The sequence below is a fragment of the Cardiocondyla obscurior genome, linkage group LG13 (genome assembly GCF_019399895.1).
Source record: "Cardiocondyla obscurior isolate alpha-2009 linkage group LG13, Cobs3.1, whole genome shotgun sequence".
Classification (NCBI taxonomy): domain Eukaryota; kingdom Metazoa; phylum Arthropoda; class Insecta; order Hymenoptera; family Formicidae; genus Cardiocondyla; species Cardiocondyla obscurior.
The window spans coordinates 4,198,074-4,218,159 of NC_091876.1; the positions used below are offsets into that span (position 1 = coordinate 4,198,074).

The window sequence follows — 20,086 nt, forward strand, 5'->3', positions numbered from 1 at the left end:
GTTGCTGGTGTAACGTGCGAGCGGTGTCCATTCCCCCTTTCATTCCTTCCTCGGCGAACAATTAGCAAGCAAAGAGCAAGGTCGGCGAATGCGACGCGCACGGTGTTTGCGTCAACACTTCGGAATGCTACGGCCGGCCGAATTCAAGCGCGTGGTCAACTGTAAATAATACGCGTTGAACAATAGTTTCAATGGAAGGTGAATATTAGTTGCAAACTGATTTACGCGATGGATTCTCTGTACACGTACGACCCCCGTCACCCGAACACCTCTCTTCCTATTATTATATTACAAACAGTAGATATTATATTATCAGCATATCTATAATTTATATTTTTTTATTTATTTGTTACAGATCATCGTAGCTGTATCGCCAACTCCCTCTGCTGCGCGTCGACCGGTAAGTCGCATGTTTTTTTGTATTTTTTTTACATTGGTTTTGGAAAAAATGTATTATATGCGGAAAATTAAGAGCGAAAATACGAAAAGCAAACAAGATAATTATAATTCACGGAATAATAAACATTTAAATGACGTCTGCTCTTGCGGCAGAAAATTAACCAAACGAGGGAAGAAATTAGTATCGCGAAAATGCGGCGACAATTAGATATTTAAATCTTTTTAAAATAGGACGAAATAAAACTTAAAAAAAATTCCCCTGCATCAGGAATGGTGCACGTATCGTCCATATTGCCACTCCGGCGATCTCGTAATTATTTTCCCGTCTCTACGTCGATCGTTGCTTGTTCATTCGTACGAAAAAAGGAACGAGTCTGTCGAAGGCAGGCTCATTCTGCGCGAATCGGACCGCTGCTCGAGAAGAAAGCGGATGCTGAAATGGAAGGTGCATCGAAACGCGGGAATTTACGGTTTTAATATCTTCTCTTCACATTTTTCCCCTTTCTCCCTTTCTCTCTCTCTCTCTCTTTCTTTCTCAAAGAAAAAAAAAAAAAAAAGGGCGAATAACGCGACGACGACGCTAGACGATTTTTATCTCGTTAAACTCATTTCACGGCCGACTCGCGTCCAATGCGAAAGTAGGAGGAAAGAAAAAACAGATAGGAGAAATTCCTTCAACATTCGGAATTACGAACGTGCGTTCGTACATAACGTACGCACCGCCGATGCATTCCGTCCGGGAATAATCCGCCCTTCCCTACGCTTGATTTGCTATTGTATGCACAGCCGAACGCTGTTACGCCGCGAAACAAGCTCACTTTAACATTCCATACAACTATTACGCGAGATTGTACCCGGTACTGTACATTTTAGCGCGTGTTCCGACGCAGAATCGACGCACGCGTCGACGACGTGTTGAATGAATCCTTGGAGCTTACCGCGTCAATTGTAATGCAATCACGATATTTAATTGTAACGTAACGTAAACGACAAGTGAATACTATTATTATCAGCTTTGTATAAAATACGCGAGCAATCAGAGATAAAGATTTTATTAACGGCGTTAATAATTTAAACTCAAACGAATAAAATAAATAAATTTATCTTACTAATTGGCAATTTACTGCATTTGTTTCTTCTCTTGATAACGCGTCTCAAACGTTTAGCAAGAATATCTCGCCGTAACGTTGCGTCAATTTTATTGCCGCTTAAGGATTAAACCGTCCACGTTTCTGCGATCAGTCACAAATCTCGCCCAGACGTACCCGCGATGTTTTTAGCAAAGCCGGTGAATAAACATACCGCGATTGCCGGAGCCAAGTAGCCGGAGCCGAAATCAAACACAGAACGGTAATGAAGGATACGCTGACGGTACACGTAGCGTTTCGCAATCACCCGCGGATTACAATGTCGTCGGTTGTAATCGCGGGAATACTCTCGAGCCGTTTCGCACTTAAACGGACAAGCTAATGCTAAATGACGATTTGCGAAATCGTCATTGCAGATCGTCGACGCGGGCTCGCGACGGAACGAAATACCAGCGCGGAACGACGCGAGACGCACGCTTTCCGGGAAAGTCCGAGGTTGGTTAAGTCAGCACGCATAAAGTGCTCGGTGGTATCTTTTTACCGCGGAAAAACCTCCGTGAATAAGCCCGTTACTTGAAAATTTCAATTTGGCCGCTATCAAATGGATGTTTATTCCCTTCTTTGCACGCATGAATACGAATAAAACTCATTACCGCTTAATCTCTTCGGAATACACGACGCGATTGCAAGGGCGGAGGGAGAGGAAGAGACTAACGGGGAAGGGAAGAGGATAATATCTCTCCGAATCACAGAAGGAAATCCATTGCAACGTGTAAGTGACAGTTATTTATAACCGCGCGTGCGACGCGGCCGTTTTTTTCAAGGGCTGTATTTTTACCGCAGCCTTATAAGCGCGCAGATATTTATACCGTAGATACATATCCGGGCGCGATCATAAATTTTTCGCGAATACAATTACGGCGTGAATACAGGCTCCCGATGTAGGTACACGCGTTGGAGAAACGAATACGATTTCTAGGCGATCTTCTAATTTTTTCCACGCTCGAACTTTTGTGGAAGATTGTTTTTTTTTATGTGATCGTTATATTTTCTTGCTAGACGTTAGACCGAAATTAATCAAGGTATTGTTTACCTGAGGCAATAGATGATAAATTAGAGCAGAGTTTGATGGCTTAATTGGTATATCTCATTGACGAGCGAGCGAATGCTTGTAAAGAAACGAACGAACGAAAGTTCTTTGCAAATTTTAACTAATTTTATATAGATATGTTATCGCTAAACATGCTATAAAGTATCAATATTTTAGTTAATAATGTCAATTATCATTACTTTCAGAGATAACGTCACAATTATTAAAGTAAAAGGTTTTTAATGGTAGACAAAGCAATTTTTTTTTTAACTTTTGCATGGTCATTAAAAATATCGCTAAAGTAATCAATGTCTTGGAATATCTTAAAACAATATTATTAAAATTTTGATATTATAACACGATGCTATGTTATTTTATATCGATACATAGCAACGAAATAGTATCTTTTTCTCGGAGCTTTCCCTTAACGACGCAATGCTACGTTCAGGAAGGTTCAATTAATTTTAATACGCATTTCTAACGATACCATATATCATATGACTTGAAAAAACATTTTTTTAAAACTCCAAGTCGCTGCGTTCTTATTATTTAAATTTAAAAGAATCTTAGAGCAATGATGTTATCGTAATTAAAATCGCGTTGTCGATAGCAGCTTAATTAACAAATCATCATACATCGTGCAATTAACGGACTTTTGATCTGTTTGAGCGAATAAATTTTTTCGATTTTCTTTTTTTTTTCTTTTCACCTTGCAAATTCCTCCACAAGAAATTGCAATCTTCGCCATGCAGGCGTCGACGTTGGTTCATAAAGAGAGTATCTACACAGATATACGCGCGCGCGCGCATTTTAATAAAATGAGGTGTCAGGATGTAAGCTGCAACAAAAAGGCTATCAGCCCTGCAGAAATAGATTCCGGGAGCAATCCGGAAATGCGCCGATAAAAGAATGGAAGAAATTTTTCGCTCCTTCCTTCGGGCGCACAAGCGCGATCCATAGTAAATTCGTTTAAATTCTCGCCGGCCGAGTAATGTGGAAGAAAATTAAGGAAATGAAAACGGATGATGCGAAAACGTAAACACACCCTGTCAGCCGACGAGGAAAAATTTTGCACGGTGAAAAATATATATACGTATATATAAATATATCTGTCGGGTTTTTTTTTTTTTTTTTTTCTTTTTTTTTTTTTCTCTGCGGTAGTTTCTAAAGCGGCGGGAAGATCCTCGCACGGTTTTTCCCCGTCATGGCGAAACGCTGAAAGGATTGCGCGGTAAAACGTACGGGATTGCTGCTTCACGGGAGAGTCATACGTAATGTGCCTCGCGTTATCTTATTAGAAAATATACGCCCGTCGGTTAGAAAACAGCGTGGCCCGTGTCGCGTGGGACGTGGTCTATTTGAATAATTAACTCGGGCGAGTGTGCGTAACGCAAAATATTGTGGCGCTTGCATTTACGCGAGCACCGCAATTACCTCGATTAATCATACATGTATGGTATAACGAACTTGCCGAGTTCATTATACGGCCTATCGGCGGATCTCCGATTAACAATGCAAATTGTTACCTCGACTCGCCAGCCGTTGATCGAATGATCAGGCGCGCGATATCGCGACAAAGCGGCCGCGAATCTCGTCGGGTCTCGCCGATAGTTTTGATGGAACAGTGACGGACGAAAATAGCGTGCGGTAAAATAGAACTATCCATTCGCCTTAACGAGAAGTTACGTATCTACGAGGTCAATAGCTCGACCCCTCGTAACGAACGCGACAATGAGATCGTTAGGCGCCTCCCTTCGGTTTCGACACGCGATACTAGGCGTTCGCTTAAACGGCAGCGCACTTTGATTTAGCCAGACGCCTGCCGGCACGCAATTGGGACCGTGACGCCTCAATGTTTTACGCCGCGGCATTTAATTCCTTCGATCGAATCAGCGAAAATGAAGCGCTTCCCAGTAGACGGTTGCGTCATCCGCCGAGAAAAGCACTTGAAACGAAATTGAAGCCCGAAGCCACCGTTCTTCTCCGTCCGATTTATCTACTGTATTGCGCGTCAAAGGAAGCGAAAAATTACGCGATTTATTTTCTTGCGGGAAAACTCGGATTCGCGTGTCATTCCTCGCTGGTGAAATCCAAGAGAAGTTGGTAAATCGCGATACATTTAATTCCACGTGCTCTTTGTTTTTAGTGAAATTGGATAACAGATTCGGCAATTCGTTATCGAACGGATTTTGTAACGAGTACCGGCAGTAGCGTGCGGAATAAAAAGGAATATGATTCCATTTCACTCGAGAAAATAAATCACGCGTAACTTTCGATCATCATGCAGTCGTAATTCATCATTTATTTTGTCATCGAGCCAGTATATTGTTTCGGCTATCAATAAAAAAAAAAAATCGATAAAGAATGGTGCAGCTTTATCAGTGCTCTATCGGTGTTACGCGAGAACTCGGGACATCCGACACTACGTCACAATCTCATTCAGAGAAGGACACGGTCAGATATACAATCGCATGAAACCCAAAATATTTTCTTTGGATCACCGTTAAAGCTTTATCGCGCCTATATGGAACGGCGCCCCAATAACGAAGCGACGCCGACCCGCTCTCGCGATCCCTATCCGTTTCACCGCTAATTATTCTGCCGCGGTTGCTCCGAACGGGAGCTTAATCGAGCGCGGTGGAAAACACAGAATCAGGGCCAGAGATACGGAAAACCGCTGACGCACGTGAGCTTTCCACGTGGTTGCGTTTAAACCGGTCCGGAGAGAAAGAGAGGCGAGCTCATTTGCTTTCCCGGGAGGGCGTCCTGCCGCTTTCTCTCGTCCAAGTGCTTTTCTCCCAACTGAAAAACGTGCGCGCAAAAAAAAAAGGAAAAAAAAAAGAAAAAAAAACAGGGAGGAAAAAGGAAGGAGTCACGCCGGTGCGTTCGCACGTTCGTTTACTGACGCCGTCGTCTCGGTGCTAGGTCGGTTTTGCGCTCGACCGCATAGTCATGGTCGGTGTACCTCGGCCAAGTATAGCTTCTTTTCTTCTTCCTTACACGCGTCGCCGACACACGTGTCTCTCGACGTCCTTATCTTCCCACCGCGTGCGATAATTCTTAATCAAGCGTCTCTCACACGTCGCGTAATCTCAAGAGCAATAACGAAGAATGAATTTTTTTGCGCGAGCGATTTTTTGCACTTCCGTCTAGTCGATCGGCGTTAATTGCGACTCTTGGTCTCGTCGGACGCGGCCGTTCTTCGTCATCTACGGTGCGTTCCGTAGCGTGTCAATTATTATATACATTGCAAGTTTATTAATTAACTGTTTGAACCGAAACATTAAGCGGCGAACGCGCCGTCTGTTGTTTCCGGAAGTGAAGATAAGACGCCACGGGCAGAAACCGCTAAGTCGTGGAATTCTCAGCGTGGTCTTGCGGTTGTTTTGATTAACCGGCGAACCAATCGGAAGAAAGTTTAAATACGAATTCTCGCGGCCGCGGAAAAAGAGATCGGGAATGCCCTCGCCCCTTTGTTCCTCCGCCGCGTTAATCTCGACACAGATTTACACGCGAACGCCGGCTGCGTTTCTCTTGACGCGCCGACATCGAAACGCAATCGCTGCAATTGATCGCGTCGATAATTACATCAGACGGACAATTGAGATTGATTCAGTCTGAAGGGCGAGAGAATGGCCTTCTAAGAAAAGAACGGAACCGGGTCTATAAAGATAGCGCGGTCCCGCTTTGTAGAGATTATTCAATATTCTCGCGCGATGATGGAGCGGCCGCTAAAAGCGCGCTTAAATGCCCGGCGCTCTCGCGCACGCATTAATTTTCGTTAAGGCAACGCTCGCTCACTCGATCTCTCGTTTTTCATGACCATTACGGCGAACACCGTGCCGCTTATCACTCGGTAACGCGACACCGTTTTAATTGCGCTACGCCGCGATACCGCTGTATTTACTCGAGACAGTATTTGCCTGATGCGCAATTATGGAACATTATCTCTCCCATGTAGCGCGTAACGCAATTTGAAATCTGTTGGACGGCGGGGGTTTCCATATTTCTTTCACAGGCGGAAGCCACGGCGCCTCGCGTTTGATCGCGATCATCGCGAGAGTCGACGAACCCGCGACATATCTTTCGAGATGCGGTTACGATTTTACACCGGAATATTTTCTCGCGTTTGCGTGCCTGTTGCCGTCACGCTCTCGTTGTCGATCTGCACATCTTGCATACTAATTTTCAATCCCAACCGCGTAGGATCGTTCCGCGATACATATGCGAACGATAATGCCGCGAATTAAACATCCAGATTGCAGCGTTTCGTGCATATCGCACGTCGCGGTACAGCGAAACGGAAAGAAAAACGCCCGTGCATCTCGTCGAAAAAGTCACGGATGTTTTCGCGTGTCCGAAGCGCGAGAAATAAATTGAATTGCTCGTTGGGGTTGGGGGCTGCTGGGGCGGTACGCAAACTGATCTCCTAAGTGCAACAGGAAACGTTGATTAATGGGAGGAACTGCGCGAACGTAATCCCCCGCTTGTGCCCCGGAATTTGCATGAATGACAATACAACTCCGCGGTTGACAATATGCGGGCGCGGCGGGGTTTAAATCTTGAGAGCAATCGGAAGCGAGCGGGGATTTCCGTTCGTTCAACAATTCGGGCCTGGAGTGGCCGGGTTCGGCAGATTCGTAAGACGATCGACCGTGACGAAGGGTATCGGCTTGGCGAGTCCTCTCCCCGAGCTTACACAATGTACGTGTATAGCTTATAGAACGTGCTGTTTCGGCTACGTGCGCCAACACGGGACGGCATCCGCTAACGTGCACCGGGTCACGTAAAGCGAACGGCGATTTAATGGCGTACGTAATGAATAAAATTTTACATTTCCGTACGCGGAGAGGGCATGAATTAATTTATAAGGCGCAAAAATTGCGTTTACTCACCATTGTGACAAAACTCTGCTTGGCGCCACGTGACACAAAATTCGGGCTTGACGAATTAAAACGTCGTTCGTTTTTTTTTCCCCTCCGTGGAATTCAATCACGTGTTCCGGTGAATCAATTTGCGATATGCAAATTTGTTTAATTATTTTTGTATCAATATCCACGTGGTTCACGAGCGTGTAACGAACACTGTGGTTAACACTTGAACTCTTTGGCTTGTGGCTCCTTGCTAAAATAAAAGGTAGGATCTAAAATCTGAAAGAATAAGAACGAGATTAGATTACGTCGTACGTTTTCTCCCATAATATTCGCGAGCGAGGAAAGAGTTCGAGTCCCTGAATAATCAATTACCCCCAATGATCGCCCGACAGCAGTCTGACCGAGAAACGCGCGCGATACGCTGACAAATTATTGTTACATCGTCTATACGTTAAACTAGATCAAGTTGTTTTTGAACGATCAAGCGATTTGCCGTTCGCTCGTCTAGACGAATCACTATAAACGTCTTATTTCTTTACGATACCGCCGACTACGAAGAATTGCCTTCAAGTATTTAATTCTGCATGCCACAGTTCCATATTCGACTGTTATATTTTTATGAAAATTTCAGAGCACATATTTCGAGTATTAAATCTATTTTGGTTCGTAAAACTTTCAAAGTACCGGATACGCGCGACCGTATTTATTGTATATTACGACCACCACTGTTTCGAAACGGCTTTCACTACGTATTCACAATTACGTTCCACGCAGCATGGTAATTCGGTACATGCATACCGTACGAAATCGAAAAATATTCTCTCCATTCTACATATATATCCCGAAACTTTCTATGACCTCTCTGCCGTGGAGTTCGTAGCTCTCGCGATTGCGTACGTTACGACGGAGCGCTAGTTTTCGTTTCATTTTACTACGCTAAATTTTCGAGCAAGAAAGAAACGGGCAAACAATAGCACCGATGTTGTTGTTTTACTTACCGTAATAAGAAAGTAAAAAAATAATCTTTCTAAATCTCAGTAAAATGCGAAAAAGGAAATCGAATCACAAGCGTGATCGCATCTAAGTACATTCCGTGTCAAATCTGGCGGTCGTCTCTCGGCTTCGAGTCGTGCGAATTAAATTATTTTACTAAGCATTTATAAACGTATTCGTATGTTTATCATTTTGTTATTGGTGTTCCCGATAAACCTCTTCTGTTTTATCACCCGGCCACTCGTCCATCGAATCTGAAACGTAGAAAAGATCAGGTTTAGCGGACATTTATATTATAATATAATATCTAGGTACAAGGATATTTTTTAATAATTTATCTTTTCTCTCCTTTGATACTGTTATATAAAATAATATTGTTTGCAAAAATTAATCTTTAAATTTTATTTTTTTATGTATTTGTGCATCGCGAAGCATTAGACCCTAAAAAATTATATACGCCAATATCCCAATCGATCGTTCATTTCTTAACGTCACCGAATGGTTGCTCTTCTCTCTTCTCGTTCGCTTTAATTAATTACTATTTCTGGCGCCCAATCGACCCTTCAAAATGATGTAGTGTTTACGGGAGATATTCGCCCCGTTGAATAGAAAAGACGGCAACGACTGGCGTGCGCGCCAATTTATTTTGACTCTCTTAATTATCCCTAATTTCTAAAACCGCTAGAAGCGACTTGATCTACTTAAGAGTCTACGGCAAGTCTCTCTCTCTCTCTCTTATTTCATGATTAATTTATGTAGTTTCTTACGGTACTTAGAGCCCCGGCGCGAGCGATCAATAGGCAACGAGAGACGATGCAGTGGCAAATACTCGCAACACCGTGCTTTACATACCTTTCGGTTCTATACCGTATAAGCGACATTCTCTTTTGGTGTATTTAATTCGCAGAATCGTCTGTACAATCGCGACAATGAGACCACGTACAGACCCGCGCATGCCAGGCTTCCCCTTTCACGTACCACCTTTGTGAGTCACTCGCGATCGATTTCCACAAAACCAACACGCGTAATCGTCGGGAAAAAAAAAAGAGTGACGAATCACCGTTAGCTGGCGATCGCGATACGTAAAGGTGGAAAAATCGGTAGCGACTTAGTGGGGGGATATAAAGCGAGGCGCGTGGCTCTAAATCGCCGCTAACGGTGTATCGTTTTCGGGGTGGCGATGATATGCCGACGGGGACGATCAGAATAACGGCGATCTCGTGGAAAACGATCGCGCGTAATTGGATAATGAATGGTTAACGGAATTACGAATATTCGGGGCGAAACGATACTCACACTCATCGGGCACGGGCTATGTTTCCACGCTAGCGGATCGAATAATACCTTTAACGGCCCTTCGTGCCGACGATAGCGATACCCGTACGCTGTTACATTAAACTGAAAGAAAAAACAGATTGCACTGCGATTAATGGAGGAAGAAAGGCTACCTCTATAAATGCAATATAACAACGGATGCGTAAACTACGCGTAAGATTAAAACTTTCACAGTACACCGCGGTCTAGACCAATTTTATTCCCGCGAAAATTCTGATTTCGAACATTTTCTAACGACGACTTCATTAATGAATCGCCTCATTAAATATGCGTTAATTATAAGCTCGACTCGTCGCGATTGTGCGCAAAATTATTTTATCGAACAGTAGGGAGTGTTTATTAAAATAACAAAAGTCGCACGCGTGGTTGAGTTGGAAATCGGAAGAAAGAAACGGGGGAAAAAAAAAGAAAAAAAAAACACTGAAATTGTCGCATGTTGGCTAAAGGTTAAAATAAGTCCATCGTTATCGATCTTTATGCATCTCGCGTAGCCTACTTTCCTAAAATATTCTTTGCGTCGCCTTCGAATAAACAGTGGGTTCGCGATGCGACTGAAGATCCTTGTCGGGCGCTCGCCCTGGTCGAGGGGGAGAGAAAAAAAAAAAGAAAAAGAATTTCGAAAGCTACCGAAAACTTGGGCACAGATAGCGGCTTCCCGAGCTCATAAAAAATTCTCTTCCGCAAACACCGCCGCCCGCCGTCGACGTCGTCGGTATGAACGAGTTACGGAGATGCCACGAAGTCGTCGCCACCGGTACCGGGTGTCTCGTTCTTATTTGCATCTCAATCGCGGCCTAACGTTTCCCCTGGCAACGGCTATGAATTTTATTCCGATCTCATATTTCTGGTCCCCATTGTGGCGTGCGAGGCGCGCCGCGCGGTTCTTTGCTATCAATCATCTCCGTCGGCGCTCGCCACCTCGGGGCTGTATTCCGAACTTTCGCGGCGGTCCCGCCCGCAAAAGAAGCGAGGAGGACGTCGACGAGTCTTCGACGACTCCTCTATTGCGCGAATTTCACTTCTTCCGTCTCTTCTTCTCATTCTTTTTCTCCCTTTTCCCTCGGCTTTCTCACCCCGTCGCAAACAAGAATTCCGCAAACGCCCCCGGGGTCCGTGAAATACGTGAGGGATGCGCGCCTAGACGACGCGGATCTCTTCGTGAGAAAATGCAGAGCGCAGCGATTCTTCCTCTTTATCTCGGGATATCTCGGTTAAACATCGCGACCGAAAAATCTCATCGGACAGGCGAAACACACCGCGACATTCTCCGCATTTTCAATTTCCGTCGCCGCGCTGCTCCATCCGCGCGGGCTTTACGGCATTGTTGATCGTTTCTCTCACGGATGTTGGCGAGTATTAAGTAAAGTCTCGTGAGTGGAATCTCTCCACGGAATACCCGACCGGACTGGAGAAATGTCGCGAACGGTCCCCGAGATCTCTAGCGAAGGGCGCATTATCTGTCCGTTTGTATCTTCGAGTCAACATCCTCGCGCGTTTCCCGTTCAACCGGAATAAAGATGGACAACTGCGATCGTCCTCGCGACAGAACTTTATGTCGTCGATAAGTGGCTTAGTTTGTTCGTCATCGTTCCTTCGTCACGAAAACTCAGGCTCGAATAACAACGGTCAGTGTGTTATCAGGTAAAATGAAACAAGTTACGACGACGAAACTCATAATGCTCGTCAACGGGTTAAAGAAAGAGACAGAACTCCGGATATTGCCGGACCGTCGTAGTCCCTCTTCAATAAAAGTATCTTATCAGCGTCTCCGTAACCCTGTCGCATTTTCTCATCGCGACGATACCTCGTAGAAACGCGGGAGGCAAGACGATGAGCTTATTTTCTCGCACCCCTTTCAATCCCCTTGCTAAAGAGATGTACGTAAGTCGCCATAGAAACTCGCGAAACTGAGAAGAAAAAAGCGTCTCGCAGAGAAGAAAAAAAAACGAGATTAATACCGCTCATTGTTTCATATTTTTTTAATTCGTGGAAATTAAATTTAAATTAATATTTAATTAAAATAATTCCTAGGCTATTTTTTTACGGCAGATGTTATTGGAGCTTTTGACGTTTTGTTAATTAATTGTTCTAAAATTTGAAGAATTTGTTAACGAAGTGGCGTCGTGTTTCTTGCAAAGTATAACATACCGGAGCATATTACATAGCACACTATTGTTGACCAGTGCGTAATTTTTAAATATGCTAAGTACTGGAACTATCGATTAACACATACCTTTTTTTTTTTAATACGAAGGAACGAGCAAATTTATTTCAATCATTCACGAATCTCTCAACAATTTTATTTTAATATTTATATTTAAAAGCGAACTCTCCGCTCCCCTTCCCGAAATTCGAGTCCAAAGAGCAAACTCACAAGGGTGACCGCGTATTCGTTTTGTAATGTTCAAGCTCAATTACATCATGTCTCAGTGTTACTAAGTCCGCGATGTCGTCCATGTCTATGTCGATACCATAAAAACATAAAAATACGATACCGTAAAAGAATCCCTCGCGCGATATCGGCTATATCACTTCGCGGAATATCGCGGGTGGCGAGGATTCAGCTCGCACCTGCCGAGAAACCTGCCAGCGGCTACGGTCGATAACTCGTTTCGAAGGAAGGAATCCCCATGGTTTTGAACGCGAAGATGGGATAACTAAAGCATAAAGTCCGGCGGGATACGCGAGCCGCGTGAACGCACACGTCCGACTGATTGTTCGGCCGGCGATTCTGCCGACTTGTTTTCTGGTTGCCACTTAGGCATATATAGATCGCGAATTATATACGGTTCGCCCTTCCCGTATACTGCGGTAAGCCTACGGCACGCCGTTACAACACGCTCGGCGGGGCGCCCAACGGATCGATACTTTGGAAATTACCTACGTTAATTGCGAACTTAAGACGAGAGACCAAAAGTCGCGTTTTCCCGACTTTTAAAAACGACTACGGCGCGGGTTTTTATTATTAATATAATTTTTTTTTTTTTTTCTCTAATACAATATTTCTAAGGTAATTTTATTAATTTCTCGCAATGACAGCAACGAATAAATTGATGTTGTTCGCACGTTTTTTGAGCTAGTCGAAAAGTAAATTTGTTGCAAACGCGGGAAAAAGAAACGATAATGACATTGATGAAGCGGTTGGGCGTCGGTCGCACGAAATTCTGGCCACCGCTATCAAAGCTCGCTTATCGCTAGCACCCGTCGGGCCTAACGTCGTCGGAGTGCCGTAAAATCGATATCGTTCTGAGAATACCGGCATTGCGTCATGTAATCGATATAATCCGGCCGCGAGAGCAAAGCGGGAGCGCTGTCAAAAGCATCCGAGTACACGTCGGGCGCCCGCGGATTACAGTAGATTCAATAAGATCCCCCGACTTCCCCAAAGCGCGACACATGCATCGCGCGTTTCCTCCCGAGATCTCGAAAGGGCCAACTACCGGGCGTTGGATCCGGAAGGCAGACAAGGAGAACGGAGCGAGACACGCGCGATAAATGTCGCGCGGCGAAGGGCCGCCCTTTCGATTCCGGGATCTTCCTTTCGCAGACGTCTTCTTACGATAATACGATGTCGCTCGATCGCGTGTCAGGTGCGTTTTCCAGATTGATAGTAATAGCGACGAGTGACAAACGCTGCTCGGCGATAAAGAGAAAAAGCTCGGCGCTACGTCCGGTCTCACGCGGTCACGTTTTTCGCGACGCTCGCGGCTGGAAAGCTGCATAAACAGCTGGCCACGCAGTCACACGCGAATTGATATTTAAACGCGATCGCCGAACAACGCGGTAAAAGCGCGCTTGATTGCGCGGGATACAGTAAAATAAATTTGCCGGGACGAACTTTTCCTCCGCGCTGCAACCGCATTTCCCGATGAAGCCCGCAGTGTGAAAAATGCGCTTGCTCTGTTGTAAACACGCGACGGGAATTAGCCGCGGATGTTTTCGAACGCGCCCGTGTCGTTTAAAGTCCCAGCCCCGGCCGCGAGCCGCGCGGGGAAATTAACGCCGTTGCGCCGATAATTAATTTTGATTATCAATTATTTGTCAACGAGATGACGATCGGGCAAATTTGCGTGGGAGACTCGCGCAAAAATCAAATTCAAATCAACAACGCTCATGACGTCGCGCTTGTGATTTGCCGCGCTCATCACGAGCAAAATTACACCGTCAATTAATTAATATTTGATGCCTAGTTCAATTAGAAATGCGCTTTTATTAGGAAATATTTGGTTAAATGTTATATAATGCACGGCCAGGAAATTAAACAATACGATTTACTAATTGAGCATATATCAATCTGACGCAACACCATGGATGGTAGTGGTACTTTTAGCGCGAGCTTGCTGTCGCGTATAACAGCATAAATCTAAAACACCGGTTATTCGACAAGTTACAGCTGGTTATCGTTATTTTTAAGGCTACGTTACAACGTGCGAACATAAAACGCGTAATACGGCCGTCAAGTTATATTCGGAGGAGCTATTTTTATATATTCGCGAAATCTTCACATGTGAAAGAAAAACACACGGTCAGTCATAAAGAACACACGTAATAGGTATTTAATGAAGAAGGAAGTAATTACAGTATTATTAAAGTAATTCAAACGTCATTTTTCTTATTTCCGTCAACGACTTCTCGGTAATTACTCTCGTCGGAGACTTGCTATTTGAAAATACGTTAAAACTGGAAAAACTACGAAACCTGAAAAATTCGAGAAAAGAGTGACAATTTTTGTCATTTATTTTTCAAAAATTTAGCAAAATAAAACTCAGCAGTTTCTGAAACCAAGTCTAATTCCCAAGGCTCGTACAAAATACTTTTGCGAACAAACGCATGGCGCGGAAAAATTAATATGACGGAAAATATTTAATCCGATTAATCTAATTACTTAAGTGAATCGAACATTACGCTAATTAATATTACCACACCACAATCTATCTCTCTCTATCTCTTCGCCTTCGATCGATAAATTAAATAGTATCGAAACGTTCCGCGTATCTATCTGTGGGATACCCTGTAAATCTATCGACAAATCACCCGTCTCGTACGTTCGTTCGATGACACGTTTGTTTGTTTAATTGAATTTTTTCGCCGCAGACTGCCTACTGGCCTTGATTTATCGTGTATAACGCGCGCGCTCCGCGTCATACCTTCGGGGTATGACCAGCAAATTTATGGCATACGATTTTCCAGGGTCACGTACGTATATAATCGCGGCCTGACCGACTCACGCCTCCGTCCACTTCCCGATATCGCGCCAGATAATGCCCGCCGATAAGTCTCAGCTGCCTGTCGGCATCCGCATTGTCCTGCACGCATAAATTCGCATATTTCCCCGTGTTCCGTGTTCCACGTGACCCATATTGCAGCGTTGAGTCACACATAAGAAGAAAGAAAACCCGAAGACTAAATGACTTACGCCAATATGACTCGTATTGATTTTTTTTTTTCTTCTGTCAACCATTAAAAGCTTTTTACACAAGGGGGAGGGAGGAAAAGATTGCCGGTACAGCTAATACGTGGCCATTATAGCAATTTGCCATAGCAGTAAAAACCGTTGTCACGCTGACCTACGCGAAACAGATCGATTTCCGATGCGAGGTGGAATAAAATCTATTAATGTTAAGCGACGAGCGATTGTTAAAAATTTAATTCAATTATATTGTTCTTGCCCTGTCCCTTTTTATATACCCACATATCTGCGACGTTTTATTTTGAACAATCTCAAGAGCGGGATTAATCAAAGTCGTCAAATCAGCCGTTAATTAAAGATATCCCGAAGCGGAGTGTCGTGTCTAAGCACGTGTTATCTCAGTAGAATTCAATACCGGGAATCAATCTAATTAGATGCACCTTCGTCATCAATTGCTGCGGAACACGGAAGGAACATTTGTGCTAATTGAATGGATGCGGTCGTATCGGATACGCGTCGCGCGTGCATGCAACGTTAAATCCGCGGCAAGCGAAACGAAAAGCCCGCTGCGTTAGCCCGCACAATTCTGCACAGATCCCACGTTAAACAACGTTCTCGGTAGCGAAATATATATTTAACGCTCTACTAAAGCCGGTCCGGATCGTTTCGAATCGATTGTCGCCCGGGCCATCGCACTTACTTTCTTGTACGGTAAAAGCGGAAGGATTTGAGGGTTTCGGTGTCTGGCGTAACTCCCCGCGATAAGGAAATTCTCAGATAGGAGCCGTCGCGCTTTCTCTACGGGGCTCTTCTGAATTGAAGAAGGACCTCGGTAGAGTTGGGTGACAGTTGACTCGGCCACGGTTCGACACGTTACGGATAGAAGGCAGTTTTACACTGACCCCTCTGCCACCAGAACCTCTATGTATACTACCGTCTACTCCAGCCTACCGCACTCGTCACATTGCGTGACTAACGATAAGTGTATGTATGAGTGCGTATCCGTAGCGACGGTCGCTTACTTATGTCTGTCCGGGTCTGCTTGGCAGATATATTAATGCGGCTTTACACCCGCTATAGAGACAACGGCCTAGCAAATCTAAATTTATCTGCTCGACAAAAAGTCTTTAATTATTCTTGTCCTGATTTCTTTTACATAATTTTGTAAAAGAAAAAAAAATTTATTTTGATTAAACGATTAATTTATTTATTATAATTTTGATCAAGGCCCCCGTCTTTTAATTTAATTTCTTAACTTAATTGTTAGAAAATTTTCGTGTGCATTGAGATGAAATTTTAAAAACTTTTTGTAAAAGGATGATATATCTACGAGTCTTTTCATCGGCAACGTCATACACTCCTCCTGATTAAATTTTTTTTAAAACGGAAGCGGAAAGAATGTGTTCCTCGTGAAAGATCTTTTACATTGAGACGGAGAACAATGAAAAATTGATAAATCTGCTTGGTCGAATAGAAGATTACGTCGCGGACTACATCTCACCGGATATAATTCCCCCAAGTATCACGTCGCGCGAAAAATCGATATCGAGAGCGCCGGCGTTCCTTATCGCGGAAAACGGGATTTCTCGCATCTAACAGAATTTCCCGTGTCTTTTCAATTACCGGCGCGATCTCGAGACGCTCGATCTTTCCTTCCGTCATGTCTTCCTTCTCCCGACGTGGAAGTTTCCAAAACTCGCGGAAACCTCCGGCCGACGTGTACGTAATTTACATACGATTAATCTTGATCAACGGCGACACCCTCGTCCGAGGAATGCTCGTCTTCGTCCTTGATCTAGCGGGAATCAGGTTAAATGGCGAACGCGCCTACCGAGGCCATGATAGATCGTTACGTCTTGGCGAACCGAGGCTGCGCCGAGACGAATTTGGCATAGCAGAATCGATCTAATTAAGCGCACGCACAGGTCGCGTGGAACAAGACATCGGGAGGATGCGAGCTGATTGAATTGCGGTATGCAGATTTGCGTCAACAGAATATTCCGATTGCGCCCCGTCGATGGAACCGCATTATGTCACGAATTGAGTAACGCGATTGTCTAAAATCGCATAAGCTTACGTTCGTCTCTATAACATCTCTTTCTCGACTTCAAATTGCCAATCGCAATTCGTCGCCGATCGCGCGTGTCGTCTGACAGCGAAAAAAAAAAAAAATCAATTGATGTAACGCTCTAATTTTATACCCGAACTCGTCGAAGCGACTAATTCGTTTCATCCTTTTATTTTTAAACATATATTATTACGTGTCACGGAAAAGTTCCAAGTTCACATCACGCGTTTATCAGTCAGATGAGTGAATTATATAACTTGGACTTACCGAAGATGGATTACCACGTCTGAGTGATGTTATATTATCTCACGGATGGATCCAGTTGCGAGAATCGATCTAATTAGATACACCTTGATCAATTGCTTCAGGATGAGAAATACTCGCGTTAATTGGACTGATGCGCCGACCAGATTCGCGCTACATATCCGCGATGTTAAATCTAATCTCACAAAAACGTATTAAAGCCAGAAATCGATATTCGCAGAATTAGCAACTCGTACGGATTCGCGAACAGAAATTAGCGGCGTACATGGCACGTTATTGTTTAATATACGCAGGCAGGCACGTGCACATTGCGGCTACCTTCGATACTTGCATCTCTCATTTTTTTTTCCTCCGTTCTCGTTACCGACGCATCGATATTATTACAGCTCAGGGAAGCAAAAAGCAAAAATACTCTAAATTTTCATTGCTAATGACGCGAGAACATCTCGCCCGCCGTGTTATCGTTATCTCCCGACTGTAAGCTCACTGCTGGATAAGCGAACGAATTTAATCGCGTATCTTCGAATTTTCCGTGCGATAAAGCTCGCTTTGTTCGGCACCTCCTCTCCCATCGATGCCGTGAATATTTTCCTATCTGTAAAAAATTGGTGTGACGCCTGAATTATCGATTCTATTGTTACCGTTTATTAATTTTTTTTTTTTTTTTTGAGAAAATTTTTATAAAAAAAAAACTTTTATCTTTTTTTTATATATTAATTTTATTTACTATACAGTCATGTCTACATTGATATTTTCCGTTTTCTGTTACAGACACCGGCAAGCACACTACAACTCCGCTGAAGCTCATACAGATTACCAATGTAAGTCGCATAATTTTTTTTTTGTAGTTAATAATTGTAATCTCTTAAAAAATAGCACGCATGCAAAAAAATAGAGTGCATGGTTTTTTCTAGTATTACTAAAAATAAAGCATGTCGAATCGATTGTTCATCTTGCTGCTAAATGAACAATACCGTTACAATAACGTACAATTGTACGTCAGCTTTTTCGTGAAATAACGCTGTATTATTTTGTATATTAATATCGGCAATATCAGCGGGGTTTATCGAGGTATAAAAACTCCCCTGTAATATGTGTTCGGTATTATTCGGCTCATTGTCAAACACGAGGAGCTTAATTTCGGACGACGATTGTTACCGAATCTCCATGTCGAGTAGGATTTCAGAAGCCGCGATCGCGGCATCGAGCCCTTAGGTAGAATTAACCCTCTCGATTTATTTCGTGACCGACCCACCCTCGCTTCTCGACCGCCGGTCGAGAGGAATCTTCGCGGCGACACTTGAGAGACGTGATGCTGATAAAGGATCTCCATTCGCCGGGCGAGCCCTTGGCCGGTAGCCCGTAGTCGCGCGCTCTCCCGAGTTACGGAGGCTATCTCGGCCGCGTTCCCGTGAATGCGCATTGTCCGCATTGTGTTGCCCGATGATTGCCGAGCTAAGGATACCGCAGGCTGGATGCTGGGGGAGATGCAGTCGCGTGACGCGCGTCGCTGCGCCGTTGTCATTTATCTCGCATGGAATTTCAGATATTTCCCGAGCCGCGGCGCGATTATTGCGAGACAAGCGACGTGTAATTAACACGGGGTCCCGAAGCGAACGAGCGGAAGGGTTCGTGCGCCGATTTAAGCGGTCGAAATGCAATAGTTGCGTCACATTAATTGACAATCGTCTTCGTCCCGACGACATTCTCCCCGTTCGACGGTTAAGATGTTTCTCGTGCGAGAATAACGGGTGCGAACGTTTACCGCGGATATAATTACGTTAACAAGCCGGAATACGTTGGTACCAGACGCGGTAGGAGCTCGTTTAATCCTTGAAATCACAGTCGACGGGTTCTCTCTGCGCCTCACAAAAGATTTTCGGGTACGCCCGTACCACCCCCGGTGCTGTTTGCCGCCTTTCGTTGCGCCCGTCGGCCAAAGTAAGCCGCGCATATTCCAACGACGTCGTCGTCCCGCGCATCTGCAAATGACAGCAGTTGTTTCCAAGTTTATCCGAAGCCGCGAAACGTATCCAGCCTCTTAATTCGCTCGTCTACCGCCGACGGAGGAAGCGGGAGAAGACACACGTACGATAATCGCCACGTATCCCACAGCAAAGCCGCTCCCGCACGCGAGTCCCTCTTACTCTCGCCTCCTTCTTCCCTTTGTTACCTAAATTTATTCCGCTATCATGCCGATGTGGTTTAAGCGACTTAAAGCGTTAATGTGTCCGGAAAAATTTAATCACGTTAAAGCAAAGTTCGCCAAGTTCGCAAAGGCGGATTAAATTTATAACTTGACGGATAAAATGGGCAAAATAATTGGTGAAAATGAGAAACTCTATCAGTACACGTACTGAAGTGCGTATTAGAATAACGAAAGAAAATTACGAATTATATATCTGAGAAGCGGATTAGAAAAGAAATAAGATATTATGTTCAACTCCTTCTTTTAATTTTTCTTTCCTTTGTTGTAATAAAACAAGGGATCTCGTTAATGTAAGAATGGTATTGCGGATCACGAAAATCCCTCACGAAGCCAAGTCCGGGCGAAACGCGAAGTAG

At 44.2% G+C, this 20,086-nt stretch overlaps 1 protein-coding gene and 1 long non-coding RNA gene across 6 annotated transcripts in view; one reads left to right on the plus strand and one right to left on the minus strand.

Annotated features, from left to right (window-relative positions):
• Mdr49 (Multi drug resistance 49) overlaps positions 1-16,347 on the minus strand; it is a 47,079-nt gene extending 30,732 nt beyond the window's left edge. For 2 of the 5 annotated variants that reach the window (XM_070665622.1, XM_070665616.1), the window contains exons 1-3: positions 15,890-16,346; positions 8,450-8,698; positions 7,473-7,727 (exon numbers count right to left, since the gene is read on the minus strand). The gene's annotated coding sequence lies outside the window, so the exon portion shown is untranslated. The other 3 variants (XM_070665617.1, XM_070665619.1, XM_070665618.1) reach the window with 3 other exon arrangements.
• The window catches only part of LOC139107807 (uncharacterized), a 199,270-nt gene extending 180,791 nt beyond the window's left edge, over positions 1-18,479 (plus strand). Inside the window, exons 9-10 of the long non-coding RNA XR_011546568.1 lie at positions 356-400; positions 18,293-18,479. This is a non-coding gene — a long non-coding RNA (uncharacterized lncRNA). The remainder of the gene's footprint in view (positions 1-355; positions 401-18,292) is intronic.
• The last annotated feature ends 1,607 nt before the right edge of the window (positions 18,480-20,086 follow it).